The following is a 21,478-nucleotide window of genomic DNA, read 5'->3' as shown; positions in this document are numbered from 1 at the left end:
TGTCCAGTTATATTTTAGATCTAATTTCCACATATGAGAGAAAACATGCAGTTTGCCTCTCCGAGATTGGTTTATCTCACTTAGCATCCACCCATTTCCCTGCTAGTGACATAGTCTTATTCTTTGTAATGGACAAGTAAAATTCCACTGTGTATATATACCACTTTTAATTGATCCACTCATCGGTTGTAGAGTACTTAGGCTGTTTCCACAATTTGGCTATTGTGAATTCTGCAGCAATGGACAGGGATGCTCGAGTGTCTGTGCCATATCCTGAAATTTATTGATCTAAGTAGATGCCCAAGAGTTTCATCAAATGATCTTTTTATTGTTTATGTTTTTTGGTGGACCGAGGGTTTGAACTCAGGGCCTAGGTGCTGTCCCTGAGATCTTTTACTCAAGACTAGTGCTACCACTTTGAGTCACAGCTCCTCTTCCAGTTTTCTAATTGTTAATTGGAGATGAGTTTCAAGGACTTTAGTGTCCAGGCTGCCTTTGTACTATGATACTCAGATCTCAGCCTCCTGAGTAGCTACTCTTACAGGTGTCTGACCATCAAATCATTTTTAAAAACATATTTACTTAAATGTAAATGCCTTCAGTGGGCATTTAAATAGTGACTAGTTGCCTTGGCTTCTCTATGGGAACCATGTATTTCTCCTTCATAAATACACACTTCATTAAAGTGCATGTCTGCTGTTCATAGAGGTCCATAGTATCTCAGATGCACTTTGATCTTCTTATTTCTTCCTATCCAATGGTTTTGGGTTTGACTCATTTTTATCTTCTGTGATTCTGAATGTAACATTATTTATTTGAGATTCCTCTGATTTGGGATTCTAAGCGCGTCCTGTATTTGGATGTCCACATCTTGCCCTAGATTTCTTTCTGTTTTTATTTCATTAAGGATGTGTTCTGTGACATCAGCTTGGAACTCATCCCATTACTTGATCGTGTCCCAGAGTTTTGAAAATTGTGTTCATGCTAGCCATTATTTTTTTTCTTAAATTTACCTTTAGTCTGTGGTATTCTTTCTTCTGTCTGATCTAGTGGATAGGTCTTAATTTCCAATGTGCTTTTTATTTGATTTATTGAATATTTTAATTCCATAGGTCTTCTTTCTTGTTGGGTTATTTATTTCTCAGAAACTGAATATGCTTTCTGAAATTTTCATTAATGTTGTTGATTTTCTTCTTCTTCTTTTTTTATTTTTTCTAGTCCTAGGGCTTGAACTCAGGGCCAGAGCATTGTCCTTGGGCTTTCCCAAGGCTAGAGCTCTACCACTTGAGCCACAGCACCACTTCCTTCTTTTTCTATATATGTTGTACCAAGAAATCAAACCTGGGTCTTCGTGTATGCTAGGCAAGTACTCTTACCACTGGGCCAAATTCCCAGGCCCTGTTGCTGATTTTCTTATCCATGACATGAACTGACTTTCTTACTTCATCTGTGTGTTGAATCCACTTTGACATTAATGAATCATTTTACATTTTTAGCACATATTCTTTGTACAAAGGGGTTCATGCCTATATTACTCATACAGGTTGTAGTATGTGTCATGCATTCACGGCTTATTAAAGCTGAAAAATACTCCACTGTGTTATAAATCTCATTTTATTCATCTATTTACCTGTCACTAAACATTTGGCTCTATTCTATCTTTTGGATAGTGTGAATTATATGGCTATTTATACACAAATACCTGTTCTCATTTCTTTTGCTTTTTTGAGAATATATCTACAATTTTAATTGTTGAGCCACGTTATGATTTTATGTTTAATTTTGTAAGAAACTACCATAAGATTTTCTACAGTTGCTACACCATTTTATGTTCTTACAAGAGTTCCAGCTTCTCCATATTTGCATCAACACTTGACACATTCAAGGTGTTTAAAAAAAATGGCCATCCTAATGAATGTGGAGTAGTATCTCATTTTACATATGATTTACATTTCAATCAGAAGAAAGAGATCAGTGAGCTCAAAGGTGGAGCATTTTAAATAATCTAGTAAGAAGGGCAAAATGAAAATGAATTTCAGCTGTTGGAATTATGAGATATCACCAGGAGTTCTAACTTACGCATAAATAAACAAAAGAAAGAGGAGGGAGAGAAAGGAAGAAAAGGCATATCAATTAATTTTCCTCATCTGAGTAAAGATGTTGACGTCCAGATATAGGTATCACAAAGGCCTCTGATAAAATTCAACCCATTGAGGAACTTACCAACACATAATAATAATCAATCAATAAAAATTCAAAGACACATTCTGACAGAAGTAACAAACATATTCAAAGTTATCCATATGTGGCTATCAGCAGGTTTCTCAAAGAAACTGCAGACCAGAAGAGGATTAGACTACATAATCAAAGAATTGAAAAAAATTCAAACCAAAAGACCAACAAACTTATCTTTCTGAAATGATAAAGATTTTTTAGGTTCCAAACAGAAAAAGCTAAGGGAACTCATTAGGTCTGGTTCATAGGAGGAGAGTTTAAGGGAGTTTTTGAAGAACCACAAAGCCACTAATTAATTACACAGAAGCACAAAATTCAATGGCAAGGTACAGATCCACATTCAAAATATTCTAGGATTATGTGATATTGATATATTAAAACAATTTGTCACAAGTGTTAGGATTATAAGACAAAAATACTCAATAATTTTGGCTGAAGTAAAATTTCAAGGAATCCAAATATATAATAATGCAGAATAATATAATAATGTAGAATAATGTAGAAATATATTTAATCAAAGTTAACTATGAGATTGAAATAGACTATTATAGGTATAATTTATTCTGTGTATTCCTCATATTAGTCAAAAAGCCAAAATTTCAAGAGGAAATATAGTCACAACTTCACATATGCAGCTGTAAGACTGACAATAAAATTAAATTTTAAAAAGCCTTGGGCCAGGAGTTTGGGCTAGAGGTAGAGTAGTTGCCTAGCATGCACAAGGACCCAGTTTCAATTCCTCCATACCACGTATATGGAAAAAAGCCAGAATGGTGCTGTGGCTCACAGCCTTGAGAAAGCCTAAGGACAGAGCCCTGAGTTCAAGCCCCAAGACTGACCAAAAAAGGAGCCAAAATCTGTAAGAGATATGCTAATTTGAAACAAAAACAAAACTGAGAAAATTCAGTTACCACAACTAAAAAAAAAAAAAACTGAGCCACAAAGGAATGCGGCAAAAGAGAATGAAATAAAAAGAGAAAGAAACAAAGTATGAACAAAATAACTACGAAACAAGGAACAAAGTTAATCCTTTGAGTCCTTGCAGTGAATGATTAGTTTTGTTTTGTTTTGTTTTGTTTTTTAAGTTAGACTCAATGACATGGTGTCTCTATGAAAATCTCTTTACTTTTATTTAAGGCCACAAACTAGAAGGGAATGCATGGGAGATGATACTGAGTGCAAATGGAAACTACTTTATCAGACAAAATACACTTCAACTCAAAAACTGTAAAAAATAAAAAAAGAGATAATGAACACATTAAAATGATAAATGTGTCAGTTCATCAAAGACTACAACACTATGTAACCTATTCTTGCCATGATAATTTCCTGCACTGCTTTGGGAAGCAAAGTTATCACTAGATATGGATGGCTCTTTGGCCAAAACAACCTTCTTACTGTTAAAACTTACTCGTTTTGTGACAATGTAAACTGACAACAGAAAATATAGCCAAGACAGAAAATGGGTGTCAAAGAATGGAGCTGCTACTAATAATGAATATCAGAAAGTGTGGAAGTAGTTTTGGAGCTGGTGGATCAAAGGTTAGAAGTGTTTAGAGGAACCAGTTTGAAAAAAAAATCTTACATGGCGGTAGAGACCTAACCAGTGATTCTGGTGAACACACTGAAGACAAGACTAGGATAGAAATGAGGGTGTTACTAGAAATTAGACAAAAGGCCATCTTTCTTGTGATGCTGGCTGAGTTTTGTCTGCCCCAGAGGTGTATGGAAGACTGAGTGATAAATGTGTGAAAGAAATAAATAGAAAATGGGTTGAGTGGGTTGTTTTTCCCCCTGCTTTTAGTGCAATTCAAAAGTAAAAGGAAACAGAGCAGAAAGATGGCACATTTTACAGCCTATGTAGCCAAGCAATTTCTTGCTAAAGAATTAGAAGAGACAAAAGGGAGCCATTTACTTTGCATTGGGCAGTTAAACAAACACATTGAGGGCATCTTAGATATCTTTGAGGGTCCTCTTTTAAAACAGAACTGTTTCCGGGGTGTAGGGCATTCTCCAAAGATCCAAAACCCAGCCCTATCCCTTGTTTTCTGGCAAAGTGTTCTTTGGCCACAGCCAACCAAGCAGGAGAAAGTACAGCTCATGTCTGTCATAGACCCTGGTGTCCTTACACTGCTGATTTTGCAGAGAGACAAAATGCACATATTACAGGTTTTTGGCAGCTTCCACCAGGATGTTGTGGGGGGGGGGGAGCAGTTCTGCGGCTGGAACTTAGGAAATTGGCACTGTCTCTTAGCTTTTTTGCTCAAGGCTAGCACTCAACCATTTAAGCCACTGCCCATTTCTGGCTTTTTGTTGTTGTTGCTGCTGCTTATAGATAAGAATTCCGCATGAACTTCCCTGACTGAGCTGGCTTTGAACCACCATCCTCAAATCTGTTTCCAAGGATAATAGCTGTGAGCCAATGGCACCTGGCTCCACTCACATTTAAAAAAACAACAACAACAAAAAACCACCATGGGGACGGCAGAGATGGAAGTTGTCCATGGGATCAGAGTTCCTCTAGGAAGTACTAAATGGAGATAACTTTCAGAGGGAAATTTCTGTAGGAAACCCAGGAAGGTAGAGTCACTGTCAATTCACAACACTCATCTGATAATTAAGCAGTAATTGCATGAAGCCAAAGAGAGCAGCCATGAAAGTGGCAGTCAGTAAAGTGCCGGGGCCTACCGGCAGCAAATTGGGGTTCCTGAAATAGGGGGCAGGGACTGGAAAAAATAGAAGAGAGACAAACACATCGGGTCCGGGAGGTCTGCAGCCCAGGCAAAAACTGCAGCCCCCGTTTATTCTCAACTCAAAGCTTATATCCCTTCTTGAGACCAGGGCACTGCCAGGTGTTACATCCAGATGGTAAATCAGAGAACTGTTGGGGGTTACATTCATATGGTAAATCTCACATCAATTGAACAGGAGAAGGCCAAAAAACAATAAGACAATCAAGCAATTATCTGATGCAAATCAAAGTACAGTTTGATTCCACTCTTGCTCCCAACAGTAAAGCCCCATTATTACCTGGGGCTATGATGACAGATGTGGAACTTTGGAATCTTGTCTTGGTAGCTTGGATCGGTTACTTCTTCCTACTTGCCTATTGCTCCCATTCATTTTTTTTAAAAAAAAAGTTTTTGTGTATATGTTGGACCTGGAGCTTGAACTCTGGGCTTGGACATGGTCCCTGAGCATTTGTGATCAAGGCTAGAGCCTTGAGCTTATCATTCACCCATAGCTCCACTTCGAGTTTTTCGGTGATTAATTGGAAATAAGAATCTCATGGACTTTCCTGCCCCAGTTGTCTTCAAACTGTGATCCTCATATAGCAGCCTCCTGAGTAACTAGGATTAAAGGTGCCAGCTACCAGCATCCAGTTTATTGCTCCCTTTTGACTGATTGCTTACCCTGTGTCTGTCCTGTCATTCTATCTTAGAAGCATGTACTTTTTTTTGTCAAGAGGCTCACAGCTGAGTAAAAAAAAGTAAGTTGACTTTAAGTCTTAGATGAGCTTTTGGACTTGGACTTTTAAGTAATACTAGAATAACTTAAGTCTTTGGACACGGGATAGAATGAATGCGCTTTGTACTTTAAAAATGGACATGGAGGAGGAGGGGGGAGGAGCAGCAGCAGCAACAGGAGCAGCAGCAAAAACAACAACCCTGGTCTGAGTAATAAAGCAGAGACAACAAAAACAAAAATAGACAAATAAGCAAGTAAGAATACATCGAATCAAATGCTTCTGGACTTGGGGGTATGGCTCAGTAGTTGAGCACTTGCTTACCATGGGTTTAATGCTTATCACTGCAAAAAATGCTATTTTAAAACATGGAACGCAGAGTTAGAAGAAATATTTTAAAGTCAGAACTATGATAAGCAATTAAAATTCAAATTCTATAAAGAACTCAACTCAATGGAAAAAAACTGAAGTAATTCAATTAACAAATAGATAAGGGACCTTAGACATTTCTCAAGGATGGCTAACACATTCATGAAAAATGATCTTCATCAGGAAATACAGACTAAATAACAATGAGTTGTCAACCTATACATGTTACATATCAAAAGAGGTAAGGATAAATGTGTCCTTCCCCCCAAAGTACTTGCAGGGCACTAATAATGGGAAGATTGCAATTGGAGGTCAGCCTGGGAAAAAACTTGAGAGTCCCTTTAACCAATAGCTAAGCATAGCGGTATACATTTGTTATCTCAGTTATAGTCAAAGTACATATAAAATACAAAGGCAGGGTGTCCTGGACATAAATGTGAGAGCCTAGTCAAAAAATAATGAAAGTGGGAGCCTGGAATTTGGCCTAGTGGTAGAGTGCTTGCCTAGCATAGACAAAGACCTGGGTTCCATTCCTCGGTACCACATATACTGTAAAAGCCAGAAGTGGACAGTGCTCATTCTCTGAATTCAAGCCCCAAGACTAGCAATAAATAAATAAATAAGTTAAAAGGACTAGGTGTGGTTCAAGCAAAGAGGACCTGCCTAACCATCATGAGGTTATGAGTTTAAGCCTTAATATTCCAAAAGTTGAATTACCATGTGATCCATAATACCAGTGCTAGGTATCTACCCAAAAGATTTGAATAAAGAGATGTATCCACTCCTAGCTTGTACAAAGACCCAGGTTTGATTCCTCGATAACACATACATAGAAAAAGCTGGAAGTGGTGCTGTGTCTCAAGTGTCAGGGCTCTACCCTTGAGAAAGTCCAGGCCCTGAGTTCAAGCCCCAGGACTGGCAAAAAAAATAAAAAATGTAAAAAGCCCTAAAGATTACACCAAAAATACATCTTTAAACCTAAAGTTCTTATGGAAGAAAAAAAGACCCCTCTCAACAAAAACAGCAATCCTGAACAATGCTAGAATAGCAAAACAATTTTAGAAGGATCACAAGTCCGTATTTCAAATTATACAGCATATTAACACAAACAACATGGAGCTGTATGCCAGTGGCTTATATCTGTAATCCTAATTCAGGAGGCTGAATTCTGAGGATCGTGGTATGAAGCTATCCCGGGCAAGAACGTCCCTAAGACTCATATCTCTAGTTACCACCAAGAAGCCAAAAGTGGAACTGTGGCTCAGTTGATAGATTGCAGACCTTGAGAGAGAATGCCAAGGGAGGTTTCCCTAGCTCTGAGTTTCTACCCACTACTGGCACAGAAAGAGAGAGAACCAGAGACAGACAGATAGAAAGAGAGAGGGGGGTTCAAAAACCCAAATATCATGTGTTTCTGTTCATATGTGAATCTAGACTTGAATTGATGATAATGATAATAGCAATGGACATGCATATAAAAGGGAATCAGTAGGAGGGGGAGAGGTAAAGTTTACTGAGGAATAAAAGAGATCAAAGTATGCTATATATGTATATAAGAATAGCAAAATGAAACTCATCAAATACTGTAGGATGCAGAGAAGTAGTGGAGGTAAAGGGAATATAAAAGAGGAAGTAAACTTGTTCAAAGTACACTGTGTGCATCTATGGAATTAATCACAATGAGCACCCTGTGTTCTATCATTATATGCTATTAAAAAGAAATAATTGTTTCCACAATCTAGTGGAAACAAGTATCAAGTGTCATGTTGTTGCTTAGAAATGGTCTTGCATCTTGCCACTAATTCATTTGTGTTCTCCCTTTTCAGAATCCTTAGTATTCACAAAGGGATATTTGAAATTCCAAAGTGTTTTTGGCAATTGGATAATGGCATTAGTCTTTCTATTGCTACTAAAATTAATGCAAAAATGCAAATTGAAGTCCTAACTATACAAGTGATCAACGTGTGTCAACATTCATCCACTTAGTTTAAGCCTGTCAGTAGGGAAGGGCTGACATTAGAGACGTCCAATAGGATGACTTTAGCAAAAGCCATTATACAACCTAGGATTGACTTCATCAGCTTTTGCAAAAGTAATGCTTTTAAAGTCATGAAATTTTTTCTTCCATTATGAGGGACTTTTTTTCCATTACAAAATGTTTCAATTGGATCAATCTACACTAAATACGAAATAGTAAACTAATTTCTTCTCTAGTAGTAATTATTAAATTTAGATGTACACCTTCAAGCTATTAAAACCTGATAGCCCTGAGTATGCTTTTTACCAGACTGCTCCTGAATTTTAAAGAAGTTTCTGTTTGTTTTTTTCCAGTTTGTTCTTTCCTTTTCAGTTCATGAACTCTACAAAAACAGTAGTTCTAAGTGAAATGGCTGTTAGGGTTACAGTTCATAAGTCATGTAATGACTACATTTCTTTTGACACAATGTTAACCCTTCCCTCACTCTCTCAGTTAAATGAATTTTAAATGAGAAAAAATGCACAAAAAATCTTAATATTTCCCAAACACTTCCAAATAAAAATCGTATTTACAGACTAGGGAATAGTGATAACATACTTGCCTGTGGGGTTATGCAATGGAAACTAGTTCTGCATTTGTTTGTGTTAGATGCCCATTGCTGTTACAAAAATACCTGAGAAAATGAACTTAAAATGATTTTTCTCTGGGCTCATACCTTCAGAGATTTCAATCCATTTTTTTTTGCCAGTCCTGGGCTTGAGCTCAGGGCCTGAGCACTGTCCTTGGACTTTCTCAAGGCTAGAACTCTACCCCTTGAGCCTCAGCACCACTTCCGGCTTTTTTTCTATATGTGGTACCAAGGAATCGAACCTGGATCTTCATGCATGCTAGGCAAGCACTTTAACCACTAGGCCAAACTCCCGGCCCTTCAATCCATTTTTATTTGGCCTCTTGGCTTTGAACTTGTGGCTATGCAGAACATCATGGAGTGGAGAGTATGGTGGAGCATATCTGTTCCTATCATGGCAGCTAAGAAACAGAGAGGAAGGAGTTGGGGTTCCAATATCTTCTTCATGTGCATGCTTCCAACAAACTAACTTCCTTCCTATAGAGCCCTCAACCTTCATGTTTTACCAGATCCCAACAGAACCGTCAGCTATGGACATGTTTGTCTTCAACAGATGAGTTTTTCAGGGACATTTAACAGGCAAAGCATATCAATAACCTTAGATTTGGTTGCCTTTCTACTTCTGGCTGAATCTTGAGGAAATTAGAGTTTTCATCAGAAATACCTCGTATTTAAACTTGAAAGTCCGAGTTCAAGTTTGTAAAGTTTTGTCCTCATCCTCCCCCAGCATCTTAATATCAATCTCTTTTTTTTCCAGGCCTGGGGCTTGAACACAGGGCCTGGGCATCAGGACTTTCCATGTTCATGAATACGTAAAGTTAATATCATGAAACTGGCCATACTGCCAAAAATGATCTGTGAATTTAATGCAATCTCCATCAAAATCCCAATGAAGTTTCTTATCAAGATAGAGAAAATAATCCAGAAATTCATATGGAACAACATTAAGACCTAGAATGGTCAAAGCAATTCTAGGCTAAAAAGCAGTGCTGGTGGCATCATGATCCCAGGCTACAAGGTCTACTACAGAATTATAATAAGAAAAGCATCTTACTATTGCCACAAAAATACAACTGAAAATGAATGGAACAGTTATAAGATATTTGGTAAAGTGGTCAAAGATACACAGCAAAACAGATAACGTGTTCAATAAATGATCTGGGGAAAACTGGCATTCATATGCAGGAAACTAAAAGTGGATTGCTGTTTGTCACCACGCATTAAATCAGCTCAAAGTGGATCAGACCTCAATATCAGACCTGGAACTTTAAAATTACTGCAAAAGGGAGTAGGAGAAACATTGTAACTCCTAGGAATTGGCATAAAATTTGTGTGGTGGGGGGGGTCATGGGGCTTGAACTCCACCTGGGCACTGTCCCTGAGCTCTTCAGCTCGACTACCACCCTACCCCTGGGCCTGGGAGTTGTCCCTGAGCTCTTCAGCCCAAAGATACCCTTGAGCCAAGCCCCACTTTCCTTTTTCTAGGGGTAAATTGGAGATAAGAGTCTCAGGTCCTTTTGTGCCTGGGCTGGCTTTGAACCTTGATCCTCAGATCTCAGCCTCCAGAGTAGCTAGTGGCATGAGCCACTGCGCCTGGCTTTTTTATTTTTTTTTTATTGTCGGGGTAATGTATAGAGCAATTACAGTTTCATTCACCAGGTAGTAGCTGCATTATTTCTCACACATTGATATCCCTTCTCAGATTTTTGTCCCCATTCCCCTCCCCACAACCCCTCCCAATCAGCTTGTTCCCCCCTTCCTTTTCCTATTACAAAGAAACAAATAAACGTATATACAATATACCAAGGAACAAAGTCAGATACAGTAACAATATGAGATTAACCAAAGGGCAAAAAAGAGAAGAGAAATAACATAGTTCACTAATCACACAAGATAAACCTCTTGTTTCCATAGCCTAGAGACCCTTTCATTTAGTCTCATCCTATATGACCTCATGTACCTAGGTTTTGAGCTATTGTAATCCTCTGCTAGGAGAATCCTAGATGTGTACTAATTATTACAAATGAGGGAAACCATTGAATCTATATTTTTGGGGTCTGGCTTACTTCACTTAATATGATTTTTTCCAAGTTTTTCCATTTCCTTACAAATGAGGCAATGCCATTCTTTCTGATGGCAGCATAGAATTCCACTATGTATAAATACCACATATTGTTGACCCAATCATCTACTGAGGGGCATCTGGGTTGGTTGCATATCTTAGCTATGGTAAATAGTGCTGCAATGAACATCGTTATGCTAATGGCTTTAGTATGTCCTTGTTTCTGGACATTTGGGTAAATGCCATAGTGTAGAATTGCTGGATCATAGGGGAGCTCTATGTTTAGTCTTTTGAGGAACCACCATACTGCTTTCCAGAGTGGTTGAATGAGTTTACACTCCCACCAACAGTGTATTAGCATTCCCTTTTGGCCTCATCCTCACCAGAATATGTTATTAGATTTCTTGATCAAGGCCATTCTAACTGAATTATGGTGGAATCTCAAAGTTGTTTTAATTTACATTTCTTCTATGGCCAGAGATGTCAAGGTGTTTATAGGCCATTCTTACTTCTTCTTCAGAGAAGCCTCTCTTTAAGTCTTTAGCCCACCTTTTAATGAGATGGCTGTTTCTTTGACGATTTGTTTTGGAGAGATTCAATGTTTTAGCTGTAGATATATTTTAGATATGAGGACCTTGTCTGTTCTATGGCTAGTGAAGATCTTCTCCCACTCTGTGGGCTTTTGTCCTTGGCCATACAGAAGCTCTGCAGTTTAATGTAGTCCCATTTGTCCAAACTTTGGCAGAAACTTTTTGAACATATTTCCAGGGAAATAACAGATAGGAGAAAAACTTGACAAATGGGATTACATTAAAATAAAAATTTTCTTCACAGCTAAGGACACAGTTACTAAGTTATAAAGACAGCCATCAGACTGGGAAACCTTTACAAGCAATACATCCAACAGAAGCCTAATATCCAAAATATGCAAGGAGCTCAAGAAACTAATCACTTCCAAAGCTAATAAACAAATCTCTAAATGGCTAGCAGAGCTAAAATGAGACATGGCGAAGTAACTTGGCTAAAAAGACAGTGTCAAAGACAAACATGAGGAACTGCTCATCATACCTGGCCAGAAAAGTAATGCAAATCAAAACAACTCTGAGGATAGGCAGTGGTGACTCACATCTGAAATCCTAGCTACTCCGGAATATAATATCTTCGGATCACAGTTCAAAGCCAGCCCAGGCAGAAAAATCCTCGTGAGACAATTATATCCAATTAACCATTCGAAAACCTGGAAATGGAGCTGTAGCACAATAGTCTTGAGCAAAAGAGCTCAGCGACAGTGCCCAAACCATGAGTTTAAGCCCCATGACCAACAAAATAAGTAAATACACAAATAAACAAACAACTAACTCTGAGATTCTATCTCACCCCAGTTAGACTGGCCAACATTGTGAATTTGAACAAGAAATATTGCTAGGAATGTGGGGGAAAATGAAACCTATTGTACTATTGGTAAGAATGTAAACTAGTATAAGCACTCTGGAGAGCAATCTGGAGATTCCTCAAAAAACTCAACAAAGACATACAACCATCCATCCCACTCCTGAATATCTTCTCAGAACATCACAAGCCAGGACACCATTAAGACACTTGCACATCCATGTTCGTTGCTACACAATTCACAATGGCCACAGTGTGGAAGCAGCCACATGCCCTACAACAGTAGTACCTTTACACAATAGAATTTGCACAACCAGAAATAATCATATATGTCAAACAAGAAAGAATAATATCATGTCATTTGTAGGCAAATGGATGTACTAAGCTCAGAGAGGCAAACCACATGTTTTCTCTCATATGATGATGCTAGATCTAAAATGCACTGGAACATGATAAACTATACAAGACTCTAGGCATTCAAACACAATGAGACTAATGGCATATACTTTTAGGGAAGGAAAACAAAAGGTCCAATTCCCATGTGCATCTGATTATATAAAATAATATTTATCAGGATTGGGAATGTGGCTTAGTGGTAAAGTGCCCTTGACTGGCATGCATAAAACTGTGGGTTAAATTCCTCAGTACCACATAAACAGAAAAAGCCAGAGGTGGTGCTGTGGCTCAAGTGGTAAAGTCCAAGGACTTGAGAAAGTCCAAGGACAGTGATCAGACCCTGAATTCAAGCCCCAATACTGGCAGAAAAAAGTTTTTTCTATTCTCCAGTAGTAATTAGGGCCTAAACCTTCAATTTTTTTCCATTAGGTTTTACTTTTGAAACTTAATAAACAATTTATATGTTTCTTTTCATCTTTTTTGTTTTATCTCCTATTTCTCACTGCAACAAGAATATGTAGAAATAAAAATTGTATGCTGTATTAAAGATTCATAAATAGTAACTGCCTTATTAGTACAGTAATTGAAGGATAATTTGTGTCAATATATCCTTCTTGGCATGTTTAAGTACATAATATTTGTGGATGATTACACTGTAAATATAAATGAAGTATATTCCTGGAAAATTTGTGTTATTTTTTCCACTGAAGAGATTGTAGAACTATTTATTGCAGGTTGAAAAGTAAGGGTTAGTGTCTATTTTTCAAATAAGTCTCCATATTGTCTTAACCCAGAACACTGAAAGTTCGTTAAAAGTAATTTGAACATCTTGAAAGCAACTTTTTCAAAGAACAAATTCATTTCTATCCCAAGTTGTAAGTCATTTATAATTTAAAAAAAATTTTGTTATTATAAAGGTGATATACAGGGGCCTGGAGCATAGCCTAGTGGGAGAGTGCTTGCCTAGCTTGCATGAAGCCCTAGGTTCAATTCCTCAGAACCACACACACAGCAAAAGCTGAAAGTAGCGCTATGGCTCAAGTAGCAGAGCCCTAGCCTTGAGCAAAAAAGACTCCAAGAACAGTGCTCAGGCCCTGAGGTGAAGCCCCAGGACTGACAAAGGAAAAAGTGATGTACAGAAGGGTAAAAGTGATGTAAATAGGTAAAATCTACATTTCTTTTTGGATAGTGTCATCGTTTCCCACTCTCATTCATTCATTATTTATTTATTTATTGCTGATCCTGAGGCTTGAACTCAGGGTGTGAGCACTGTACCTTAGCCTCTTTGTGCTCAAGACTAATGCTCTACCTTTCTGCCTGGTCTGGCTTCCAACCACAATCCACAGATCTCAGCCTCCTGACTAGCTAGGATTATAAGTGTGTGCCACCTGTGCCTAACAATGAATTCTTTTGTGTGTGCCAGTGGTTGGGCTAGAATTCAGGACCTGGACACTGAGCCTTAGCCTTTTTTTCCCTTTTTTTTATTGTAATTAGTAAAAGGGTTACATGATATTTGCCAGATAGAAGGTGCATTAATTCACATACATTGATACCCTTTCACATGTCTTGGTACCCATTTCCCTCCCCCCCCCACACCCCCTGAGCCTTAGCCTTTAACCCAAGTGTGGTGCTCCATTTGTATGACACTTCTGGAGTTTTGTCGGTTAATTGGAGGTAAATCTCAAGGACTATTTTGAACCAAGATCCTTGAATCTCAGACTCTTAACAAGGTAAAATTACAAATATAAGCCTCTTCCTGGCTAACAAACTTTTTACAACACTCATAACTTACAGTGTAAAGTGACTTGACGTAGAATCATGATTGTTAAGAGTTTTGTATGGTAGTTATAGGAAAGCATGTACTTAAATAAAATCAGAGTGGTGTGGATTGAAGCATGTTTCTAGCCAGAAGTATTCATACCAGAAAAGTGTCAGCACTCTACAAATTGATGTAGTATCACAATGCTAATGTTCTCATATCCTAAAATGTTTGTGTTGAAAAGTCAAACTTATACTATGGAACAGATAACAATTCTTATTCCTTGGATCTTATCAAATGATGACTTCCTCATAACATATATGTACTTTTTGACAGCATTTTTACTGTATAGGCATGCATATTGGGGAGTGAGAATAGAAATATGGTATCCACAGTAAGCCAGATAAAGCTGGAGAAAAAAATATAGCTTAGTTTATGTCAGCATAAACAACAGGGACACTATTTACGTAGGATTATTTTCTACATAGCATTGCCTTATTTGTTGTGTAAAGCAAAAAAAGTAATATAATCTTCCCAAGCTAGCATTGTAAGGTAGTTTAACAGAGTACACAGGTGAGAAATCAGACTGAACAAAACTGCTTTACTTACATTTCAGCCTCTTGAGTCACTAGGCATCCAGGCATGAGTCACCACTTAATGTCTGTTTTTAAAATTTATTATTTCTTAATTGGTTTTTGAAAGCAGGGATTTGTTGGTCACCAACTTGTGGGTTGTAATTCTGCCTCAGCTTTACCTGCAGCTGGAAGTATATCACCACAATAAGCTTAAAGTGAATTTTCAAGGGTAAAAATTTTTCACATTTATAGGGATCTTGTTTTTCCTTTAAGTGGTACTTTAGTATCAAACTTGCCAGGCAGACACTGGCAAGCTATGTCCCTAACCTGACTTCCCTTACAATTATTAGAATAGAGTTTGTTTTGCCTAGGCACAGTCTAGGTCAATGATAATCTTATGTTTGCTTCCATGTAGCTTAAATTATAAGGGCTTACTACTGTAGTCAGTGTAATGACAGGCTTTGACCTCTTTTGCATTAATAATTGTAAGAACAAAAAAACTTCTGCATATTGTATCTGGTTAAGAATCCTTTGTACCACTACCACAACAATGTTCATTGCAGCATTATTCACCATAGCAAAAATATGGAACCAACCTAGATGTCCCTCAGTTGATGAGTGGATCAACAAGTTATGGTATTTGTACACAATGGAATTCTATGCTGCTGTCAGAAAAAACATCTCCCCATTTGTTAGGAAATTGAAAGTCTTAGAAAAAATCATATTAAGTGAAGTAAGCCAGACTCAAAGGAACTTAGGCTCAATGGTTTCCCTCATTTGTCATAATCAGTAGAAACCTTGGGCTCTCCTAGCAGAGATCTGCAAGAGAGCAAAACCTTGATACATAAGGCCATATAGTATGAAGCTAATTGAAAAGACCTCCAGGATATAGAAACAAAAGCCATATAATGAATGATCATTGTCCTTAATGTACTATGTTGTCTCTCATCTCTTTTGCTGTCCCTTGGTTATCTCATATTGTTATAGTATCTCACTTCGTTATCTGATATATTGGATTTATTTGTATTTGGTTATTTGAAGTTGGGTAGGGAAGGGGGAAAAAACCAAGACGGGGGGGGGGGGTGGAGGGGAGGGTAATGGGGACCAAGACATGTGAAAGGGTATCAATATATGTGAATTAATGCACCTTCTATGTGGCAAATATCATGTAACCCTTTTCTTAATTACAATAAAAAATAGGAGAAGGGGTAGCAATGATTGTTAAGGAATGCACCTTCTATCTGGCGAAAAAAAAAGAATCCTCTGTGCCAGGCACAGTGGCTAATACCTATAATCCTAGCTACTCAGGAGGCTGAGATCTGAGGATCGTGGTTCAAAGCCAGCCTGGGTACTAAAAAAAGTCTGTGAGACTCTTATCTCCAATTAACCACCAGCAAACTGGAATTGGTGCTGTGGCTCAAGAGGAAGGGCTGTAGTCTTGAGCTGAAGAGTTCAGGGACAGCTCCCAGGCCCTGAGTTCAAGTCCCACGAGTGACATAAATAAATAAATAAATAAATAAATAAATATTTTTAGAAAAGAATCCTCGACACATGACCAGTCAGATTTGTGGATTAAACAAAGGTAACTACAAACATAAAAATAGGCATAACTTGGTAAGAGTTATGTGTATGTTGCATTTACAGGAGACTAGAAAGGTCTTCTGATATTAAAAGCTTTCTGTATTATATATTTACTATTAACGTTAAATTTTTCATATTGAGAAAAAGTCAAATGGCTAAAGGCTTTCCCTCATTGCATCAGGACATGGTGGTTCTCTCAAGTGACTTCTTTCGTGTCCTTGAAGGTTACTGGAAGAAGTGACTGCTTTCCCATATTGTGTACATCCATGTGGTTTTTATTCAGTGTGAGTTCTTTTGTGTCTTCGAAGGGCACTAGAATTAGTGAAGGCTTTCTTACATTCCTTACATCCATAGGGTTTCTCTCCACTGTGAGTTCTTTTATAGCCTTGAAGGTTACTTAAAAAATGAATGCTTTTCTGCATTACACCCATGCAATTTCTTTCCAGTGTGAGGTCTTTCATGTATTCAAAGGACACTGAAACAAATGAATACTTTCCCCACATTGCTTACATCCATAAAGTATCTCTCCAGTGTGAGTTTGTTCTGTGAATTTGTCGCTTACTTGAAAAAGCAACTGCTACTGGGGACTAATGGCTCATGCCTGTAATCCTAGCTACTCAGGAGGCTGAGATCTGAGGATCAAGGTTCAAAGCCAGCCCAGGCACAAAAGGACCTCCACTTAACCTCTAGAAAATGGGAAGTGGGGCTTGACTCAAGGGTAGGGTGGTAGCCTTGAGCTGAAGAGCTCAGAGACAGTGTCCAGGGTGAGTTCAAGCCCCATGACCCACAAAAAAAAAGAAAAAAAGAAGAAGCAAATGCTTTACCACATTGCTTACATATGTAGCATTTCTCACCAGTGTCAGTTCTTTCATGTAGTCTAAAGGCAGTGGAACAAGTGAATGTTTCCCCACACTGCTTACATTCATAGGGTTTTTCTTCATGCTTTTGAAGGCACCTATATAAAGTGAATACTTTCCCAAATTGCTTGCATCTATATGATGTCTCTCCAATGTGAGTCTTTTCATAACTTTGAAGAACATTTAATTGGGTCTGTATGTTCCTACATTGCTTATATCCATAAGGTTTCTTTCCAATGTGAGTGCATTCATGAATCTGTAGCTTACTTGAAAATGTAAACACTTTCCCACATTGCTGACATACACAGGGTTTCTCTCCAGTGGGAATTCTTTCATTTAATCTAAGGGCACTATAACATGTGAATGTTTCCCCACATTGTTTACATCCACGAGGTTTCTCTCCAGAAATAACTTCTTTCATGTATTCAAAAACCACAGTTTGGGGCTGGGAGTTTGGCCTAGTAGTAGAGTACTTGCCTTGCATGCATGAAGACCTGGGTTCGATTCCTTGGTACCACGTACATAGAAAAAAGCTGGAAGTAGTACTGTGGCTCAAGTGGTAGAATGCTAGCCTTGAGAAAGCCCAAGGACAGTGCTCAGGCCCTGAGTTCAAGCCCTAGAACTGGCAAAGAAAACCGCCCTGTTTACATTCATAGTCTCCAGAGTGACTTCTTTCTTATCTTCAAAGATTCCTAAATAGAGTGAATTCTTTCCCACATTGCTGGGAAATCCTTAAGATTTCTCTCTATTGTGAGTTCTTTCATGTCTTTGAAGGGCACTAGATTGAGTAAATGCATTCCTAAATTGCTTGCATGAATAGGGCTTCTCTCCAGTGTGAGCTCTTTCATGATTTTGAAATATACAGGAACATGCAAACAAGAAGGCGTTCCCACATTGTTTACAGCCATAGGGTTTCTTTCTGATGTGATTGCTCTTAAGTTTTTGTATGTTACCTAACATCCTGAAAGCAGTCCCACGTTTCTTAGATTTAGAGCACTTATATAAATATGCCTGATACTCAAAGATTTCGCGTCTAACTATGAACACTGAGGGATACATTTTTGGCTGAATGCCTTAGCATGATTTCTTTAAATGCATGGAATTTGTATTGTGTTATCCTAGAAGATTTCTTGTTCATATTATAAAGGTAAACATATTCTACACAAAGAATCACTCCTGCTTCTTCACAGATTCTCTCTACCACTGCAGTTCTTTCATTTGCCTTGAGATTTCTGTAGTCCTTCAATATTTTTTCATTTTCTTTCATTCCTAGAAAGGCCAGATTCCTGTATATATTTCCATAATCACATTTCTGTACAGTTTCTTGTGGGAAGGATCCAGAAAAGCCTACTCTTCCAAGGTGAAGTTTATGGCCCTATCTTCAAGGTCACTGGCTCCATTTCCATTCCCAAAGGGTTCCTGGTGTCCCCGTGTCACAAAGATACTGAACCAGTCACCCCAAGTCTCACCACCTTAAAAGCAATTAAAAATTAAAAGCATACTAGTTAGGCGAAGGTAGCTTACACTTGTAATCCTAACTACCTAGTAGGCTGAGATTTGTGGATTGTAGCTCAAAGGACAGACCAGCAAGAAAGTCCATGTGTCTCTCCAATTAGCCATCACAAAGCCAGAAATGTGGTTCAAGTACCAGAATGGTAACTTTGAGCATCAAATCTCAGGTACAGCGCCCAGATCTTGAGTTTGAGCCCCAGGACTGAAGAAAAGAAAAAGCATAGTAACTCCTAGCTTTAAAAGTTAGGCAAGGGCTCCTCCATGATGGCCAGCATGGCACCTTAGCCCCCTCCCCTCAAATGTGACTGGAGCTAGGAGCCTGTGGGCCTGTCTCAGCCAGGTGCAGTGGCTCACGCCTGTATTCCTAGCTATTCAAGAGGCTGAGATCTGAGGATTGTGGTTCAAAGCCAGCCCCAGCATTAAAGAATGTGAAACTTGTATCTCCAATTCATTACTAGAAAATGGAAAGTGGGGCTGTGGCTCCAGGGGTAGGGCGATCTCCTTGAGCAGAAGAGCTCAGAAACAGCTACCAGGCCCAGAGTTCAAGTCCCATGACCGACAAAAAAATGTCTCTCGATTCCTTTTCTTGGAGTTCATTTCTTAGAATATTATTTTTATGATTATCTGCACATAGCTACTAAGTCTTCATCCATCATTCCTATGCATGTTTGTGTTTGGGAGGGAAAGGGGCCACAGAAAAGGTGGAACGAAAATGAACCATACAAGAGTGATACTCAATAGACACTATGTGGAAAATAATCTGGATATCTTGTGGGTGGGGACAGGAGGAAAAAAAACAGGAGAGAGTGACAGAAGGGGAGACATGGTTCAGAAAGCATTGTACTCACTAATCATTTTATTAATGTAACAGTAACCCCTCTGTATATCAACAATCAAAAATACTTTTAAAGCCAAGAAAATTAGAGGTCCTTATTCAAACTGTGATATTGAAAAAGGAAGGGAGGGAGGGAGGGAGGCAGGGAAGCAGGGAGGCAAGGAGGGAGGGAAGGAGGAAGGCAGGCAGGCAGGCAGGGAGGGAGGGAGGGAGGGAGGGAGGAAAGAAGAAAGGAAGGAAGGAAGGAAGGAAGGAAGGAAGGAAGGAAGGAAGGAAGGAAGGAAGGAAAAATTGCCTCAGTGGAAATCTGATGTTTCAAGTACTTTGGAATTAGTGTTTATTATAAATGTGATCTCTTGAGGTTTATGATATTTAGTTTTATGTGAGAAAATAGTTATGGCTAAACTGAAAATTGAGTGTAAGATCTGTATAAAACTATTATGCTCCTTAAGGAATTCTGGAATAGTTTTGAAATAAAGTGCTTTGTATTTTGTCTCTTTAAATGGTTTTGATTGTAATTTATAAGTTTAAATGTAATTTAACCATTTTTCTTTTATACTGACTCTTATCAATCTCATTAGATCTGTGGAATATTTTCCTGATTGGTATGTACAAGAAAGAATGCTGTAACTTATATTGGCACAATTGGCCCAAAGGTTGAAAAAAATGCTCTCTTTGTTTTAGCCCTTTCTAAGGAAGTGAACCCAAAGTGGACAAAATGTGTATTAGAAATGATTAATCAGGGGGCCGGAAGTGTAGACTAGTGGCAGAGTGCTCACCTAGCATGCATGAAGACCCAGGTTCGATTCCTCAGTACCACATACACAGATCAACAGCTGGAAATGGCGCTGTGAGTCAAGTGGCAGAGGGTTAGCCTTGAGAAATCCCAAGGACAGTGCTCAGACCCTGAGTTCAAGCCCCAGGACTGGCAGAAAAAAGAAAGAAAGAAAGAAAGAAAGAAAGAAAGAAAGAAAGAAAGAAAGAAAGAAAGAAAGAAAGGAAGGAAGGAAGGAAGGAAGGAAGGAAGGAAGGAAGGAAGGAAGGAAGGAAGGAAGGAATTATCAAGTTCCTGCCATAAGTTTCTTTTCTGCTCATGGGACTATATTGGAATCTGATTTCTTCTAGATTATGGACACTTCTTTGACATTTCTGCATCAGCAATGGTGGATAACAGCAATGTCGGGATGGATAAGCAACATACTAGTAAGAACTACAGATGTGGACTGCAGTCATCCAAAGAATTGAGCTTGCTGAGGATGTGTGCCAGACATTGGAAATACCTGAGATGCTAAGACGTAGATACTTTGAAGGTTGGTATTGGTGTCTGTGACTGTGTGTATTACAAATGAAAGACTAGTGAAAGTTGATCTGTATAATATGAAAAACTTTTATTTTTTAAGAAAATTAACAGGTGCGCATGGTGGCTCATGCCTGTAATCATAGCTACTCAAGAGATGGAGATCTGAGGATTAGAGTTTGAAGCCTACCTAGGTAGAAAAGTCCAAGAGACTCTTCAGTGTACTACCAAAACATGAAAAGTAGGCATGTGGCTGAAGTGGTGGAGCTGCAGCAATGAATAAAAAGCTCAGGGATAGCATTCTGGCCCTGAGTTCAAGCCCCAGTAACAACACACACACACACACACACACACACACACACACACACACACACACGTTAAGCTTTTGAAATTGCAAAAAAAAAGTTGAACTATTAAAAGCAGCAGTAAAAATCAGAAGAGCCATATTACATTTGAAGCATGTACACCACGCGCGCACGTGTGTGTGTGTGTGTGTGTGTGTGTGTGTGTGTGTGTGTGTTCGCTGGTCCTGGAGCCTC

The 21,478-nt window shown here is 38.5% G+C and overlaps 1 long non-coding RNA gene across 1 annotated transcript in view; it reads left to right on the top strand.

Annotated features, from left to right (window-relative positions):
* LOC150040986 (uncharacterized) overlaps nucleotides 1-21,478 on the top strand; it is a 54,019-nt gene that overhangs the window by 12,107 nt on the left and 20,434 nt on the right. Inside the window, exon 2 of the long non-coding RNA XR_016533755.1 lies at nucleotides 20,768-20,952. This is a non-coding gene — a long non-coding RNA (uncharacterized LOC150040986). The remainder of the gene's footprint in view (nucleotides 1-20,767; nucleotides 20,953-21,478) is intronic.

Source organism: Megascapheus bottae, chromosome X, assembly GCF_031878675.1.
Source record: "Megascapheus bottae isolate mThoBot1 chromosome X, mThoBot2.hap1, whole genome shotgun sequence".
Classification (NCBI taxonomy): domain Eukaryota; kingdom Metazoa; phylum Chordata; class Mammalia; order Rodentia; family Geomyidae; genus Megascapheus; species Megascapheus bottae.
Note: the sequence above shows the minus strand (reverse complement) of the source record. Positions and strands in the feature narration are given on the sequence as shown.